The sequence below is a fragment of the Heteronotia binoei genome, chromosome 8 (assembly GCF_032191835.1).
Source record: "Heteronotia binoei isolate CCM8104 ecotype False Entrance Well chromosome 8, APGP_CSIRO_Hbin_v1, whole genome shotgun sequence".
In the NCBI taxonomy this organism is placed as follows: domain Eukaryota; kingdom Metazoa; phylum Chordata; class Lepidosauria; order Squamata; family Gekkonidae; genus Heteronotia; species Heteronotia binoei.
In genome coordinates, this window is record NC_083230.1 from 91,256,995 (window position 1) to 91,268,134 (window position 11,140).

Sequence of the window (11,140 nt, forward strand, 5' to 3'; positions counted from 1 at the left end):
AGTGAGGGGTGCAGTTTTAAGACAACGTGTATATGCACTTGTACTTGGATGTCAAGTTGCTAGTTCTTTTTTTTAAAAAGAAGTAATTAATTTCAAAACACAGATCCCCACTGAGAATTTGGCTGAATGCAGAGATTCAAAGCATTGCAAGGATACCCACCCATATCCTTTGCCAGAATAGCAGGAGATATAACTAAAGAGATAGATTTAATCTTTAAAAAGACTGAAGCATAGCACTCTCCTAGAACTTCACTCCAATATTCCCACTAAGATGTGGAATCTTGTGACAAAAATTCTACTTTGTGAGCTACTGGCATTAAAGTTGTGAGCAACTGCATAAATCAGTTTACTTTGGGGCCCTTTTTCCTGAGCTGACAAAAATGTGTGAGCCAGAGGCTTAAAAACTGTGAGCTAGCTCACACTAAGACCAATTTCCCACTTGCCTTATGCTGCTCTCACGCTTCTCTTCCGTCTAATTTCACACTATCTGCCCCGGGGCTGCAACTAGCTTCGGCTTTTTCGCACAGCAAACAGAAACTGGTTTTTAGAGGTTTCTGTTTGCTGTGCGAAAAAGCCAAAGCTAGTTGCAGCCCCAGGGCAGATAATGTGAAATCAGACGGAAGTACCACTGAGAGGAGGAGTATGAGAGCGGAGTAAGGCGAGTGGGAAATCGGTCTAACTCTGCTTAGAGGGAACATTGCTCCACTCCTAATCAGGTCTATTCAGAAGTCAGTCCCATTTTATTCAATGGGGTTTACTCCTAGGAAAATGGTTTTAGAATTGCAGCCATAATGTGCTGCTATGGGGCTTCTGGAATATATTGTTAGCATACTGTTTTATAATGCAAAGTGGAAAAATTTAAGTCCATTTGATATTGCCTGGGATGGCAGCCATAGAAACTCATAGGCAGATGTCACATCTACTCTGCCTTCAGTATGGAGAGTTGTTACACTGGCACAAGGGAACTGGTTTTTTAGATTCCAAGCTGCTGACTGTGGCTTTGGAACTTACTCTTTCTGCTTGTGTGTCCATCTGTGCCAGTATAATGTCTGCTCAGTGCACATCTGTAAATAAACAGAATATGACAAATGTATTAAAAATCTCGAATGCTGTCTTCGCCCAAGAAAACTGGCTTTGTAAAGGCTGCCATGAAATCTCCATCGCCCAGCCACAGAGGAGAACAAAACAATATGCAATTTAACATCTTAATGGTATCCTTTGGTATTCTGGGAATTGAGATCATATGCTGCAGCATTGGCCTTAGTTATACATATCCAGGAAAATTGGTCTTGCAGATCCTTGGTCAGAGAAATACAAAAAGTATATATTATCTTTATTTTGGGATGCCATACAGAGGTTATTCTGTACATCCAAGACAAGTGCATGACAAAAAGAGAGGGAGGAGAAGAGGCTTGCCACAACAAAGGTGCTGCTGGCTTGCAAACTCCTCCCAGCTACAAAGATTAGTCCATTGCTCATCACAAATGTGAGAGACAAGGAACTCCACAAAACATGCACTCCTTGCCAACTGCATAGTCAGAAACTTCAAAGACAAAATAGCACCATGATTTGGACAAATCAAAAAGTCTATAGAGGTTATACTAAAATCAATGGAAAGAGGCCAAGCGTATCTCAACATCAGTAACTAACAGTGCAATGCAACCCTTAACAGAGTTAGTACCCTTCTAAATGCATGAAATTCAATGTACTTAAATGGGTGCGGCTCTGTTTAGGATTGCACTCTTAAGAGACTTGCATCATTCTTATTTATTAGAACTTACAAGGTCTTAACCTTTGTTTAGGATGGCACTGCTAGAAGGGTGCAGTACTCCTTAGTGTTGGAAGGCTTGTTTATTTAAATTTAAATGGAACAGGTAAATGTACTTAAGGACTGCAGCTTTAGAAGAATTTCCCCCCCTACTGGCTTCAGATTCTCGTCCCGCTTAGCCAAAATTTGTCAGATCAACAAGGTGTTATGTAAATCTTAGTTTTCAAAATCCATATTTGCTTTGAGCCTTCAACAACATATTCCATATTTGCTGTTGTAAATATGCAGTGGAAAATTAAAATTGATTTCTGTTCTTTGGTTTGTAAAGTTCCAGGGTCTCCAAGCAGGGACTATAGTTCAGTTCACTTCATTTATTGTAATTAGCTATTGGCTGATACAAATCTACAAATATCTAAAGAAAAAGGAAAGTAAACTAGAAGTTAAAACATACAAAGTATTGTGTAAGGTATAACAACAGATGCAATATAGCAGCAACACAACTCACACACTCTGCAGGGCTGCTCAGTGCTATGAGGGCCCCTAGACGAGATTCCCTCCAAGCCTCCTTTCACATTTGGAAGAATGCACACAAGATCCTGGATCAGAGCAGGCAAACTGCTACTATTCCCCAGGAAATTTTTGTAAGATTATTCATAATGTAGAAGAAATGGACATGAAGACTTCCTTTCCTCTCTCTTTCTCATAATACTAGAAATTGAGGTAATCTAGCAAATAGGATGAGCACTACAGTTTGGGCAAACAAAGCAACAGTTCACTTACAGAATTCTCTGACCCAAGATTTACAGTAAAACAAAATCCCAGTAGCTTCTTAAACACCAATGATCCCAACATCCTCAGAATGAGATTTTGGGAATCATCTGACAAAGAAGAGGAAGAAGAGTTTAGATTTATAACTCACCCTTCATTCATAGAATCATAGAGTTGGAAGGAATCTCCAGGGTCATCTAGTCCAACCCCCTGCACAATGCAGGAAATTCACAAATACTGCCCCTCCCCCCAAATTCACAGGATCCATATTGCTGTCAGATGGCCATCCAGCCTCTGTTTAAAAAGCTCCGAAGGTGAGCCCACCATCTCCCTAGGAAGCCTGTTCCACTGAGGAACTGCTCTGACTGTCAGGAAGTTCTTCCTAATGTTGAGTTGGAAACTCTTTTGATTTAATTTCAACCTGTTGGTTCTGGTCCTGCCTTCTAGGGTCACAGAAAACAATTCTGCACCATCCTATATATGACAGCCCTTCAAGTACTTGAAGATGGTGATCATATCACCTCTCAGCTGCCTCCTCTCCGGGCTAAACATGCCCAACACCTTCAACCTTTCCTCATAGCAATTGGTCTCCAGACCTCTCACCATCTTCGTTGCCCTCCTCTGGACCTGTTCCAGCTTGTCTATATCCTTAAAATATGGAGCCCAAAACTGAACACAGTACTCCAGGTGAGGTCTTACCAGAGCAGAATAAAGTGATACCATCACTTCACTTGATCTGGACACTAAACTTCTGTTAATGTAGCCCAATATTGCATTTGCCTTTTTTAGCCATTGCATCACACTGTTGACTCATGTTCAGCATAGGGTCCACTAAGACCCTTAGATCCTTTTTGCACGTACTACTACCCAAATAAATCTCCCCTATCCTTTAACCATGTATGGGATTTTTCTTACCTAAATGCAGAAATTTACATTTATCCCTGTTAAAATTCATTATATTGGTATCAGCTCAGTTTTCCATCTTGTCAAGATCATGCTGTTTTTGTCTTCTACTGTATTTGGAACCCCTCCCAATTTAGTATCATCTGCAAATTTATTAAGCATTCCCTCTATTCTTTCATCCAAATCATTTATATTCGGAGTCTCAGCTTACTCAGAGCAGCTTACAATCCTTCCTTTCTCCTCCCCAAAACAGAAATCCTATGAGGTAGGTGAGGCTGAGAGAGCTCTTTTGACAACTGCTCTTAAGAGAGCAGCTCTTTCAAGAACAGTGACTGACCCAAGGTCATTGAGCAGGTGCATGTGGAGGAGCGAGGAATCAAACCTGGTTCTCCCAGATGCAGGGATCCAGATTCACCCAGGGCCCATTTGCGGTGCCACAGGAGGGGTAAGAATGAGGGCAGACTTGCCAGGTGGAGGGGCTGGGCCAGGCCAAGTGCGGGAAGCAGGGACCCACCCCAGCCTGATGTTGGCCCTATTGGCTGTCTCTGGGGTGGGTCAGTTGGTGGGGGTGGTCAGCTCCTACACCGCTGCTATGTGCCTTCAAAGGTGGCCAGCGGATCATTGACTGGCAGACAGGTCAGTCGATGAGTGGGATCCTTACCCCATGCTGTACCAAGGCTTACTACAGCTGTAACCAATACAGTTCTGGCCAAATTCATCCTACCTTTTCTGAAAATGGTGTGCTTTTGTGTTACTTCAACTGAAACTGTAATTCAGACTAGAATGTGTTGGTAGGAAGGAGTTTTGCCCGGGGCCCCTCCTCTTGCCACTGGAACGGCAATAGAGTCCACTGCTCTTAACCACTACACCAAACTGGTTTTTACAAGGCAAGCCTTGACTCCTGAAGGCTTGAAAAAATTGTTGGTCTTTAAGATGCTACTGGACTCAAAATTTTATACAGACAAATGTTCAAGATGTACAGTGCCATCTTGAGCAGAGTTACACCCTTTGAAGCCCATTGCTTTAAACTAACTTAGAAGGGTATAACTATTCTTAGGATGGCACTGGCCTAAGATGGCCACTGCTGATTTCCAGAACAATCCTAAGCAAGTCTACTCATGATCCTACTCAAGTCTCCTCAATGGAGCTTACTCCCAGGAAAGTGTACTTAGGATTACACAAGGACTGAAACAATTTGTGAAGGATGTATCTATTGGTGGCTATTAACCACAGCATCTAAATGAAAGCTCCATGCTCATTGGTAGTATACCTCTGAATACCTGTTGCAAGGCAGAGGGAAGCAGCTCTGGGGAAAGACTGTTATCATCATGTTCTACCTCAAATCTTTCCTGAGGCATCTGGTTGACCCCTGTGGGAAACATGATGCTGGATTAAATGGACCTTTGGTTGAATGCAGCAGGATGGTTTTTATGTTCATATGTTTAGGTTGGTCCTAAAGAACAAATAGCTTAATTGCACCAATTGAACCCATAAAGATCTGGTTTATAAAGGTACCTCTTCTAGAATCAAGAAAATATGTCACACTACCTGTGTGTGTGAGACATCAAGCCCCAGCTAACGTTATGACAAGTCACAGCTGATTTATGACAACCTGGTAGGGTTTTCAAGGCAAGAGACATTCAGAGGTGGTTGCTATTGGTATTCCTTTGAGGTCTCCCATCCAGGGCTTTTTTTTGTAGCAGGAGCTCCTTTGAATATTAAGCTACACCCCCCCCCCCCCGATGTAGCCATTCCTCCAAAAGCTTACAGGACTCTTAGTACAAGGCCTACTGCAAGCTCTTGGAGGATTGGCTACATCAGGGTGCCATAGCCTAATATGCAAAGGAGTTCCTGCTACAAAAAAAAGTCCTGCTCCCATCCAAATACTAGCCAAATAGTAGCCAGGGCCCTGCTTATCTTCCAAGATCTGACAAGATCAACCCAACCTGAACTATCCATGCCAGTGTATGCTCCCTGTTCCTATAGTTATATTCTGCATTGCACTTTATTACAGCAAACTGGTAGGCAATTGGTTGTTCAGTTTTGTGCTTTTAGGCAGGTTTCTATCACATTGCTACAAAGCCCGCATGCTGCACTTTAGCTCTGGGTGGTGGATAGAACTGTCAGGCTCCAATAACAGCTCTAAAATTTGCAGTCCAGGACAAAACTCTTAAGTAAGAGACATCGAGTGATCTAATTTAAGGAACAGCCTTCCTTATATCAGGGATGCTGTTAGCATAATAGCATTGGTTGATTCTGGCAAACTCCCAGGGGTTTTTAATTTGTTTTTCTGCAGCTCGTGAATGTGTCCTTCTATTCAGGACTCCTAGAGTTTCAGCAAACCAAGTATACTGGCATCATTTAAGAATTATGAGTGTTAGCAGGGAAGAGAAAATTAGATTAAACTTGAATGAATGAATGCTGGAATATATACATGAGATTAACGAGTACATTCTATAAGCCTTTATCAGCAAGCCTGAATTCCACAGCTGACTCCTCTTAAGACCCAAGCCTTGGTCTAAACTCTTATAAAGGAAATAAGAAAGGGTTTTGCTGGTTGGGAGTGAAAATGTCCCCAGATGAAAAAGGGTTTGCCTCAGAACCTCCTTGCAGTGTCCCTAAAGATGCTAGTGGAGATTATCGTCTTGCACAGGGAAAAAGCCATGGACACACAACAATGCCTTGGCCTTACATGTAGCCTCCAGCAAGATGGAGTGCGAGCAAAGAGTGGGGCTACCTCAGGAAGCTGCCTTGCTGGCATGTGCAATTGATGCATGGCTTGCACTGTGATCCAGTTTTCCTGTTGGGTGTTAAATTTTATTGATTTCCTTCAAATCCACTTTTTGCAGAATTTCAAAGCAAAGTATATATATATAAAGCGAGATTTCCCAGCTTGTCCAACAGTGTACTTTCTGTCACACTCATGCCTGAGGACTTACATATCCAGAATTTTCTAATTGAAAGCATACATTGGAACCAGATGCCTATTGTACAAATGGTGATTCGGAAAGAAATCAGATTTGTGTTGTATTGTTTGAAACAATCATCTCTAGGCTGTTTTGATGTGTTCTTTAGCCTGGGGACTGGCACTAAAGATGGAGTTTTTTAAAAAAGGTGGGCTGCAATTAGCTAATGGGAACCTTACATCTCCAGCATGCCTGAAAGGTACAAATGAAAGAGTTTTGCGAACAAGTGGTCCCCCAAAAGCCCTGACCTATTAAAGAAAGCAGCTGTCTGACTAACAGCAAAGGAATGCACCATCAGCCTTTATCAGCTTTGACTGCCTCAGTCCTCCTGGTACAAGCCTTGCTCTGTAGATATTTACATTTGTCACATTTATTTTCTCTTTCCAACAAAAGATGTTTGACAGCCTTATTGGATAATTTGTTAGGTGCCAGCGTCCTTCAGAGGTAGGCATTTCAGGGATGGACTTATGTTATGAAAACCTTGGGGCATTTCCAGTGCAAAAACAAAAAATTGTGTGTGTGTTTAAACCATTATGGCTGTTACTTAAGACATGCATTTAGGTCTTTATCACATACCGTCTGTTATCACACACACTAATTAATGCACTTTCAATGCACTTTCCAACTGGATTTTAGTGTGTGAACTGGCAAAATCCAGTTGGAAAGTGCATTGAAAATGGATTGAAAGTGCATTATTTAGTGTGTGTGATTGCAGCCACCATGTAGCATTTGGAATATCTTGCCATTAAAACAGCAAGACTTGGGGGATCCAGTATTATTTGCTCTCTTTTTCCAACATCTACAATGCATTGTAGTTATTTTGACTGTCTGCCCAGACATGTAAACACTTCTTAAGAGCAGAGATATGAAGCTTGAACATTTATTTTAGTGTCTGAGCTGCTATTGTTGTTTTTAATTATGATTTAACATTGGCTAAGTGTCTGAATGTCATAGAGCACAAAAGTGGCAGAAGTTCCTATCCAAGGAAGCTCATGGTGACACCATCATGTATGTAAGGAATTTTGTCTTTAAGTGTTCTTTAGGAAAGGTAACAGACCACTGTCTCTTCTTGTCCCTTCTCTTCCTAGAACATAATGCTAGCAATGGCCCCTCTAACAGCCCAGGCAGATCTGCTGCCTGGGTGGCTCTCGCAATGGATTTCCATGCACTCATAGTTGCACAGGCAGATTTCCAAGGCCTGGTGAGGGGATTCCATTTCAAGCAAGAAGCTGGGGTCTACTCAGTCAGCAGAGATTTGATGTTCTCTGTGATTCTCTCAGAGACACATTGCAGAACATCATGGTGGGAACAATCTTGTTAAAAGAACACATTTTCTCTGAAAATGTGGAAGTGGGGTGCAGCCAGGGTTGTTGCCAAGATGGGCCGAGGATGTGCACAGTCCCACCTGTCACAACCATTTCCCCTACCAAAGAAATTGGGGACGAAGGGTAGGGTTGCCAGATCCAGACTGGGAAACTCTTGAAGATATGGCGATGGAGACTGGGGAGGACAGATATCTCAGTGGGGGTATATAGAGTGCACCCTCCATTTCTTCCAGGATAATTGATCTCCATAGTCTGGAGATGATTTGTGATTCCGGGGATCCCCAGGTCCCACCTTGATGCTGGCATCCCTATCACATAATTAGTTAACAGTGCTAACCACAATTGCTGCTTTATTTAGTTGAATTGGGTGGATACCTAATTTTGTTGATTTTATTGTATTGTGGTGGGATTTTTTTAAAGTTGATACCAGTCACAAGTTCTATTCAAAGCAATGGAATAGACATAGATATGGCATCAACAATCACGTAAAGTAACTTCTGTTCTCTGTGTGGTGATCTATGCACCAGCCGTTAGGCTACAGAAGAGCTTGTAGTCTAATACTAGTGAAGGAACCAATTCATTGATGGGGTCTTGGGTGATTCACTGTCCTGCCCACCCTTTCACTTTGCAATATGGGTATACTGACATATTTCATAAGGTGATTATGTGGACATATTGTTAGATCCTTTTGTAAATCATAGACGGGGCTAGCCCTGCCACTAGGCAAACCTAGGTGATTGCCTAGGGCACTGGCCTTTGGGGTGCTGAACTGGGTGCCCCTCAATAATTTTTGGTGATATTTTCAATGGGGGGCACCAGAAGCTAGCTTTGCCTAGGGTGCTAGACAGTCTAGGGCCAGCCCTGATCATAGTGACCTGAATCTTACTTTTTTTCCCATAGCAAAATTACTTCCTACTAGCAGTTATTCTGGAATAAAATCTAAAGAGCAGAAACTGAACAATGATTTCAACTTTTTAACTAGCAATAGGAAATGTAGCTTAAACTAGTAAAACTAATCAAGCTATTCAGGTAACAGAACAATGTTATATGTGTTCCATATTTTAAATATCATATATTTTATCTTCACGGGATAAAGTGGTTTTTAAGTCTCAGTCTGATGCACAAACCCAGAAGTCATTTCCTCATTCTCTTATCTGTTATGCAAGATGAATTCTTGCTCACATTGTTGTATTTCAGTAGCCGTCTAAGCTCTGAAATGGAATAAAGATTATTGTGGTGCCTTATTTTCATCTTGCTGCCGGGAATTTATCTGCCTAATATCTTCCATTAGTGTTCAGTGCAATGAGACAACAGCAGTAACTATATCATTATATCATTATTTTACCAAGCTCCATTAAGCTATCATGTAAGTATTCCATATTTACAAAACAAAGATTAATTGCTTGCAATTTACAGTCCCTGCAAGCTACTCAGAAGAGCAGGGGAATTATTTTAAGAACTATCCTTTAAAAAAAACCTTCTGTCATGCAGAGATTTAACTTGCATAGTTAACTTTATTAAATTTAATGCCAGACAGCAGTTTCTCCTTGGGAAAGACCTTCAGTCCATTAAAGCTGGAAACCAATCCGGCATGGGATTCATTCCAATCAAATGAAGTGGAGAAACTGGGGCACTGTGTGTGCATATTACAACATACACGTGCATATGCCCCTAACAAAAATCTTACTCAGTTACCTCCCAAGAACAGAACTCACAGAGAGGCAGATGTGATCTTTATTCCATCAGGTTTACCAAGCAAACATTAGACAGATTATGTGGAAGAAATGTATGCAAAAGCAAATACTTCATACCTTACAAAATCCCCAATGGTTGATTGCGAAAATCTGCTGGAAACACCAATTAGTCAGGTTTCTCTTTGTCCTATTTCATTCTTTTACCCTTATTAAACCAGTACCTCAGACAACAGAAAGGGACTCCAAACACTTGGTTAAATACAAGCAGGAGAGGTTGACATAATAAAAGACTAATTCTATACCATGGTTCTGCTGTGTGAGGGAAGAAAGAATTAAGAGGGAATGATTTAACTTGAGTTCTCAGTCATGATGTGTTTCCCTCAGTCTATGTCTGTTCCCCTCAAGGAGTCACCCAACAATACTTAATTCAAACTGGGGTTCATTGTTGCTGTTTCTCAAAATAAGACGCTCCCACATATTGCCTCAATTCACCCCCCGCCCCTTAATCCACTAGAGTGACTTGTATCCGTGTTTGTTGATTTTGTTCATAAAATTATTTCCAACATGCATAAGAATGTGTCTTTCTGGACTAACATTTGCCTTCAGGCTATATTAAATTATCAGAATAAGATTTATATTCTCCCTGAAAGAGAAAAAATGACCACAGCAACTCTCATCATAGACCAAAAACTAAGCATACCTCTCACTCTTCTAGTAGAGATGTCTCTCAGTCTGTACTGGGCAACACTTCAATATGGTGTTCATACTGTGAGAATGGAAACCTTATCTGTATATTTTGACTGATCTCAGTTTTGGAGCCACGATTTAGAAACATAAACAGGAGAAACAGCTGTTGGGCTAACTGGCAAAGCTATGTTGTTATCTGCTTCTTGGTTGTTGAGACTTTGTCCTCCTTTTCAAGAAAATTCTTCTGACAAAATTTGATGAGCAGCCATCCATGAACTTACTGCCCAGTGCCACTGTCAACAGGCAATGAACAGTGTTTGAAGAAGTTTCACTTTCATGGTGCACAGGCCTCTAACCAATTATGATAGTAACATCTGCTCACTGCAATCAGAGCATTCTGCTACCTCTGAGAACCACTGTGGTATACTGCATAGACTATTAAGGTAGGATCTGAAGAAGAAGAAGATATTGGATTTATATCCTGCCCTCCACTCCGAAGAGTCTCAGAGTGGCTCACAATCTCCTTTACCTTCCTCCCCCACAACAGACACCCTGTGAGGTGGGTGGGGCTGAGAGGGTTCTCACAGCAGTTGCCCTTTCAAGGACAACCTCTTCCAGAGCTATGGGTGACCCAAGGCCATGATAGCAGATGCAAGTGGAGGAGTGGGGAATCAAACACAGTTCTCCCAGATAAGAGTCTGCACAGTTAACCACTACACTAAACTGGATCTGGGAGCCACAGGTTCAGATCACCACTCTGCCATGAAAGCTTGCTGGTTGACCTTCGACCAGTTGCTTTCTTTCAGCCCAGCTTACCTTACAGGATTGTTGTTGTGAGGATAAAATGGAGGGGAGAATGATGTTGTCTAAACTGGCCAGTAAGTAGGTGTGGGCGTAATTTATTTATATAATTTATAACCCAGTGGGCTCCCAAGTTTTGACTTACTGCAAGGTCCCCATGTTCTCCAATCTGTTCCTTACTGCAAGCTGAACAGAAGATGTGACCATTTTCAGGGTCAATCATGAGCA